This window comes from Eubalaena glacialis, chromosome 7, assembly GCF_028564815.1.
Source record: "Eubalaena glacialis isolate mEubGla1 chromosome 7, mEubGla1.1.hap2.+ XY, whole genome shotgun sequence".
NCBI classification, from domain to species: domain Eukaryota; kingdom Metazoa; phylum Chordata; class Mammalia; order Artiodactyla; family Balaenidae; genus Eubalaena; species Eubalaena glacialis.
In genome coordinates this window covers 67,120,988-67,128,973 of record NC_083722.1, presented here as the reverse complement: position 1 = coordinate 67,128,973, position 7,986 = coordinate 67,120,988, and positions in this window count along the sequence as shown.

Below are 7,986 nucleotides of genomic sequence, written 5' to 3'. Positions count from 1 at the left end.
ACAAAGGGGATGAGACACCACCTCACACCAAAGGGCCCCCATCACAAAGGGGATGAGAAACCACCTCACACCAAAGGGCCCACATCACAAAGGGGATGACAAACCACCTCACACCAAAGGGCCCACATCACAAAGGGGATGAGAAACCACCTCACATCACAGGGTCCCCATCACAAAGGGGATGAGAAACCACCTCACACCAAAGAGCCCACATCACAAAGGGGAAGAGAAACCACCTCACACCAAAGGTCCCTCCATGGAGAAGGCAGGCAGAAAGGCCCAGAGACATCGGGGTTGTATATGGAAGGACTTCTCCCAGACGCATGTGGTCAGGGTTGGGTGACCAACTATCCCCATCTGTCCAGGACTGAAGGTTTTCCAGGGTTGTGAGACTTTTAGAGTGAAAACTGGGAAAGTCCTAGATGTGGAGCTTCTAAAAATGTAGTTCCCTGCATACATGAGATTCACATGCGATGGAGCCCCGACCTCCTCATCCCTCCATCCGCCACCATGGGGAGAAATAAGCTGCATAGCCAGCCTGCCCTATGGTTTGGGGGATTCAGGCTGAGTTGTCTTCGGTCACTCCATAGCGTCAGCGCGAACAGACAAGCACTGGTGAACCCACTACCTCCCCCAGCAAGCCCTCTTGGGGCAAAGGAAAACTCATTTGAGGCCATGAATCCAAAAAAATCACATTCACACACATTCCATACTCATACTTGCACCTTTCTGCCTTGAAGGAAATTGCCTTCCATTTGAAGAGTTGTTGTGAGCACTGAAAAGATGAGTTACAATCTAGAAGTCTGAGCCCAGTGCCAAAGCACACGGGCCCACGGGAAGTACTATGGTGTGGAGACTGCCAGAACCTGTCCTGGGGCCCAGGCTCTGGGGGCATGACTTACACTGATCATGTCATTTTATGCTCCTGACAGCCCTGAGAAGGGGTTCCATTTTACAGAGGAGGACCCAACGTTTTCAGGATCAGGGTAACCTGCCCAAGGTCACACCAATAGTGAGTGGTGGACACCAAGGTCACACCAATAGTGAGTGGTGGACCCCAGGTCTGTCTGACTCCAGAGGCCATCCTCTTAAACCCACGCTCTGCTGCTTTTGTGCTCCAGGGACAGAAGACCTGGGTGGGTCCTGATACTGCTGTTTAATAGCTGTGTGACCTAGGACAAGATACTTCATTCTCCAAACCTCAGTTTCTCTGCCTGCAAGATGGGGATAGAAGTAGTGCTGACTTCATCAGGTTATGTGGAAAGTTCTAATCCATAATAAGCTCTCCATGAATGCCAAGGGCAAAGGAGAAGGCAATCCAGGAGTGCAGTGCAGAGGTGGTATGAGCGAGCCAGACTGGCAGTGAGGGGAGTTAACAGGCAGAGGCTGAAGGCTAGGGCATCAGCCCGATGGATCTCAACCCTGGCTGTATGTCAGGATCATCTGGGGAGTCACACCTCAAACCAGGTAATTATGAACATCTGAAAGTAGGACCCAAGCATCGGTATTTCTGCAAATCCCCAGGTGACTCCAGTGTGCAGCCAGAGTTGAAAGCCATTGGCCTAGCCCTTTGCTCTTAGACGTGAGGACCTTCGAGAAGCATGGGTGTCACTGAGAGCGTGTCGGAAATGCAGAATCTCGGACCCACCTCAGATCTGCTGACTCGGAATCTGCATTTGAGCAAGATCCCTGGGTGATTCGTGTGCACATTATTTTTTTTAATTTTGATTAATTAATTAATTTTTTTGGCCACACCACACAGCATATGGGATCTTAGTTCCCTGACCAGGGATTGCACCTGTGCCCCCTGCAGTGGAAGCACGGAATCCTGACCACTGGACTGCCAGGGTAGTCCCTTGTGTGTACATTAAATTCTAAGCATCCTTGGGCTAGCCTGTGGGTCACAGATGGGGAAAATCAGCAAAATGCCAGGCTTTGAACCCCATTAAAAGCCAAAGTGCAAGTGAGGGGGGAAATGAGGGGCGGCTATTTACAGCAATCATTCACGGATAACCTCATCTCCTGGCAAATGCAAAGGGCAAGGGTGGGGTAGGTCTCTATATGTTTAAACTTCAATGAATCCACGATCGCGGACACTCAGGAAGTTGGGGATTCTACCAGCCGCCCAGTGTTTGCTCATCCACCACTGTATCAGCCAGAAGACTAACATTATCTGGTGTCAACAATGTACGTGGCCTGGGATTAGCAGGAAGATATCAGCCTGCATGAAGCCTTGGAATCATGATAGGGAAATAATTCCCAAAGGGCCTTTTCCTCACCTAGAATGAGCAGCTCTTCATCGTTGGGCAAACAGGGGCTGCTGAGGCAGGGTCTGAGGAGAGTGGGTGGTGGCTGGGTCCCAGCAGGGCTATGAGCTCAACCTCTGTGACAGAGCTTGGGGCAGCCTCTGTTGTGGCCCCAGAAACAGGACTTTCTTGGGAGGGAAAAGGGGTCTACAACGTCTGGAACATGAAGGAATGATATAAAGTAAATTTTTTTAAAATAAATGTATTTATTTATTTTTGACTGTGTTGGGTCTTCGTTGCTGTGCACGTGGCTTTCTCTAGTTGCGGCGAGCGGGGGCTACTCTTCGTTGCAGCGCACAGGCTTCTCATTGCGGTGGCTTTTCTTGTTGCAGAGCACGGGCTCCAGGCGCAGGGTCTTCAGTAGTTGTGGCTCGTGGGCTCTAGAGCGCAGATTCAGTAGTTGTGGCACATGGGCTTAGCTGCTCCGCGGCATGTGGGATCTCTCCGGACCAGGGCTCGAACCCGCGTCCCCTGCACTGGCAGGTGGACTCTTAACCACTGTGCCACCAGGGAAGCCCTATAAACTAAATTTTAATCAGTATTTACTATCTCTGGTAATCCCGATGGGTTCAACATCATTTGATAAAAGGCAGCTGGAAAGCAGATTCTACATCTTATACTGAAAGCATTCAAGAAGACAGTATAAACACGAAGACTCAGTTTTAAAAAGCAGTTCAGTCTGGTTCAATATTCACCGTTATCTTAGCAGAGTCAATTCTTTGGGTTGGCCTTTGATAACCTAATCAAAGCTATGGACCCTCTCTCTAAAAAATGGACATAGGGCTTCCCTGGTGGTGCAGTGGTTAAGAATCTGCCTGCCAATGCAGGGGACACGCGTTCAAGCCCTGGTCCGGGAAGATCCCACATGCCGTGGAGCAACTAAGCCCATGCTCCACAACTACTGAATCTGTGCTCTAGAGCCCGCGAGCCAGAACTACTGAAGCCCGCGTGCCTAGAGCCCGTGCTCCGAAACAAGAGAAGCCACCGCAATGAGAAGCCTGCGCACCGCAATGAAGAGTAGCCCCCGTTCGCCACAACTAGAGAAAGCCTGCGCACAGCAACAAAGACCCAATGCAGACAAAAATAAATAAAAATAAATACATTAAAAAAAAAATGGACATAAACACAAACTACCTACAGAAAGTACCGGCAACTTCAGGGAATCCACAGACCCCTGAATCACTTCCTTTAATCCATCTTAGGGTGTCCTGGAGCAGACCAAAATGGAATTGTGCTGGTTTGCTTCCCACCATTCATTAGCACTTCTGATAATGCCACATTTATTTCTTTCGGGGTCCACCTACGTCCAGTTCCTTACTCAAGGTTGGATCATGTGACCTGGGGCTGAGCCACGCAGTACATCCCATACTCCTGGCTACAGTGACTGGTCAAGGGATAGACACATGGACCCATTTAGGACCAATACGTCTCAGTGAAAATTAAAGGAAGGCCCTTTACTCTTTCCTATTGATGTGGAACAGGAAGGCTGTAGCCACAGCAGCGAGGAGCTGGCAGTTGCCATCGTTGGATCACAGGGAAGAGTCTTTGTGCTAATGGACTCAACACAGGGTAAGCAGAGCCCAGAAATTAAGAGAGAAACCAGGTCCTGAACACGACATTTGAGCCTTGAAGTCCTATCAGATCTATCTTTGGATGGTTTAGTAAATAAAACCATAAGCCCATGCTTAAAGCAGTTTGAGTCACGTGCAACAGAAAGTGCTCAGATGGATAATCTTCATTAACCCATTGGATAGCCTGATGGCCCTTCATGCAGCTACCAGTTAAACAAATAATGTCACTACACAAGTGTTCTTTATGACTTGTTTTGGCCTTTCAGTTTCAGTAAATCTCTTCATCCCTACAGTTAATCCTCTGCTTATCCCAGACTCCTGTATAAATAAACCCTTTCCGATACAAGTTTCCTTCACTTACATGTACCAGTGATGTTTATCATGTACCACAGAATTGCAAATTGTGATATCATATTGCAATAGGTGAATTGTGTAAATCTGATTAAAGCAGCCTAACCTGAGGTCCAAATTTTGGACCTCAATACTTAACAACACAAGTATTCTGAAATCAAACAGTTCAATGCTATAATTGTCATTAAATGCAACTTTAAGCAAGATCATTCTTAGGTCTCAACGATACACATGTCATTTTTTTTCAGATTACAGAATGTTGATTTCTAGCAAGCCAGAGTGGGAAGAGGCTTCAGCCAGCCAGATCCCAGATTTAGGTGAATTCTCTTCAGCCCTGTGAAAAAGGTTGTGCCATGCAATAAAGCCAGGCAGACCTGAGATAAAATTTGGCTCCTCCGGGCTTCCCTGGTGGCGCAGTGATTGAGAATCTGCCTGCCAATGCAGGGGACATGGGTTCGAGACCTGGTCTGGGAGGATCCCACATGCCGCGGAGCAACTGGGCCTGTGAGCCACAACTACTGAGCCTGCGCGTCTGGAGCCTGTGCTCCGCAACAAGAGAGGCCACGATAGTGAGAGGCCTGCACACTGCGATGAAGAGTGGCCCCCGCTTGCCACAACTGGAGAAAGCCCTCGCACAGAAACTAAGACCCAACACAGCCAAAAATAAATATAAAAATAAAATTGAAAAAAAAAAATTTGGCTCCTCCAACTTGCTAACTCATGCTGCATCCGAGTCTCCGGTTCCCCATCTATAAAAATGGATGTATTCACCACTATATATAAAATAGATAAACAACAAGGACCTACTGTATAGCACAGGGAACTATATTCAATATCTTCCATTAACCTATAATGGAAAAGAATCTGAAAAATTATAGATATATATGTATATGTATAACTGAATCAGTTTGCTGTACACCAGAAACTAACACAACACTGTAAATCAACCATACGTCAATAAAAAATAATTCATCAAGCTTAAGACTTTAAAATTGCACTGTGTGTAACTTATACCTCAATTTTTTAAAACACAGACTAATATATATATATACATACCATATGCACATTATATATACACACATATATAATATATATGTATGCATTTTATATATATAATATATATGCCTGTATGTAGCTATTTTATAAATATATGTATTATATACTACATACATGCTACCATTTCCAAGTCTAATCAAGAAATTATTCTTGGGCTTCCCTCGTGGCGCAGTGGTTGAGAATCTGCCTGCCAATGCAGGGGACACGGGTTCGAGCCCTGGTCTGGGAAGATCCCACATGCCAGGGAGCAACTGGGCCCGTGAGCCACAACTACTGAGCATGCACATCTGGAGCCTGTGCTCCGCAACGAGAGGCGAGAGGCCACGACAGTGAGAGGCCCGCGCACTGCGATGAAGAGTGGCCCCCGCTTGCCCCGACTAGAGAAAGCCCTCGCACAGAAACGAAGACCCAACACAGCCATAAATAAATAATAAATAAATAAATAAAAAGAAATTATTCTTTTGGCTACCTTTTTTTTAAGATTTTTTTGATGTGGACCGTTTTCAAGTCTTTATTGAATTTGTTACAATACTGCTTCTGTTTTATGTTTTGGTTTGTTTTTTTTTTTTTTTTGGCTGTGAGGCATGTGGGATCCTAGTTCCCCATCCAGGGATTGAACCCACACGACCTGCATTGGAAGGCGAACCACTGGACCACCTTGGCTACTTTTACTCCTGGCAGTTTTGATTTTTGTTTTCCTCAAAATCAGTCTCCTTTTCTTCTCTTTAAATTTTGATTTTATTAATATGATTCTACTGTTGGCAAAAACATATTTTAAGCTTTTAATTTTAGCTATTTTCTAAATAGCTGACAAATCAGGAGTCATATAGTACTACTCTCAAACACACCAGGGATCAAGCCCATTTTGCTCAAACACACTGCATAAATTTCCTCCTTCTGAGATCTTGCCGCCTCCCCAGGATCCACCAGAAGTGGGCAAGGTCTTCTTTGTCTCAGACCTCCGTGCCTTCACACATGCTGTTCCCTATGCCTGGAAAACCCTTCCTTCTTTCTTGGCATGTCTGACTTCCATACATCCTTCAAAACCTAACCAGCCTTCTTGGTATCCTCCCCCTTTCCTTTATCTGCTTTCCATGCATGGCCTCTGTGTCAGACCTTCCCACTGAACTCTGTCTGTTTTCAACTCTGTGAATTTTTCCAGCTCATCTCCAGAGACATGTCTGTGTGGGCTTTACTTCCCCTTCCATTAGTGCCCAGCAAACAGAGGGGCCGCAGTTTGTCAGAACATGACCCCCAAATGGATAGAAAAACCTTAAGTTCAACTGAAACATAACAGTTTTACAGGGTTTTCATAAATAAGAAATTTCCAATATTGCAAAAATTCATCTGGAGACTGAGGAAATGAAGTGTTCATAAAAACAAAAGTGCTGTGAATGCAACGGTGTAAATGAGAAGCTTCTCTTTTCTATGAAAACTAATTGCCCCCCACGGGCTGATGGCAAAAAAAGGAGCAATGAAGGATGCCAGAATTATTTATAAAGATCTGGCTCCTGTGGCTTTGATAAATTTATCATGAAATGCCCTACAGAACCTCAACCCCAGTGGAAGCCCGTTGCTTCTGTGATCACAACTTGAGATGTGTTTAAGGTTCTGCCTCGGGCTGGGTTTCAGAAACATCAAATGCCTGAATTTATATGTGTGTGTGTGTGTGCGTGTGTGTGTGTGTAAAAGAAGTCATAAAATCTTTGGAGAACTAGAGAACTATTTGGAAATATATCTCATCAGGGACTGCAAGTCTTTGAAATACCTATTCCAAATCCCCACTCATTTTTTCCTCCGTACAGCTCCTGGGTAGAAAGACACAGAAGACCTGCTTTTGTGAATTTAAATTCAGGCTTCCTGGAAATCTGGTGGATGTTAGTGATTCTTGGGGATAAACAGATAAAATCTCTGAGTAAAAACCTCAATTCCACCCAAGATTCATGATCCCAGAGATGTATCCAACTCATCTACCTTCCTCCATGTTGCCACCAACTCCAGTCCTCTGGGGCTTTCCTTCAATGTATGAAGTATTTTTGATAAATAAGTTGAAAGAAGAGGAAGAAGGAAGTCAGGTGGAGGTAATCATCATCTGAGCATCTCTGGACCCTCTCCAGGTAGCTCTGGGAAGACATAAATGTTAACAGGACCTGAAAGTAACATCTTTCCATAAATTCATGAAAAACAGCATCTTGCTACTTCTGATTCTACTCTCCTCTAATGCAACTCGCCTCTACGAACCATGAAGCTCCCAATGTCCAGGCAGGAGGACAAAAGGAAAGGAAACCCTGAGTAGTTGTATGATCTTGGTGCAAGGATGTTAAAACGGGGCTCCTCTGGCCTCAGTTTCAGAAGATGCTTCACTATGTTAACCACAAGATAGCCAAGTCAATCTGAGACACAGCCTTCCAATACACAAACTTACCAAGTAAGTGGGAACCCTCAGCTGGATCAAGGATGTCAAACAAGATGAAAGTATGGAAAGAGATATGATTTGAGGAGGCATTCTTTGGAGAAAACTGTGCTGGGACCTCAAGAGTTTAGACGGAATGCTACCTCCATTGCTTTTGGTCTAGAGAGAGAGGGCTTCAGTGGGAATATCCAGAAGGCTTTTGGGTTCTCTGAGCTGGGGAGCAACATGGCCTAGAGGAGTACTCCTGCCTGGGAAATCAAGGGGGTGTGTGTGTGTGTCCTGTGGACCA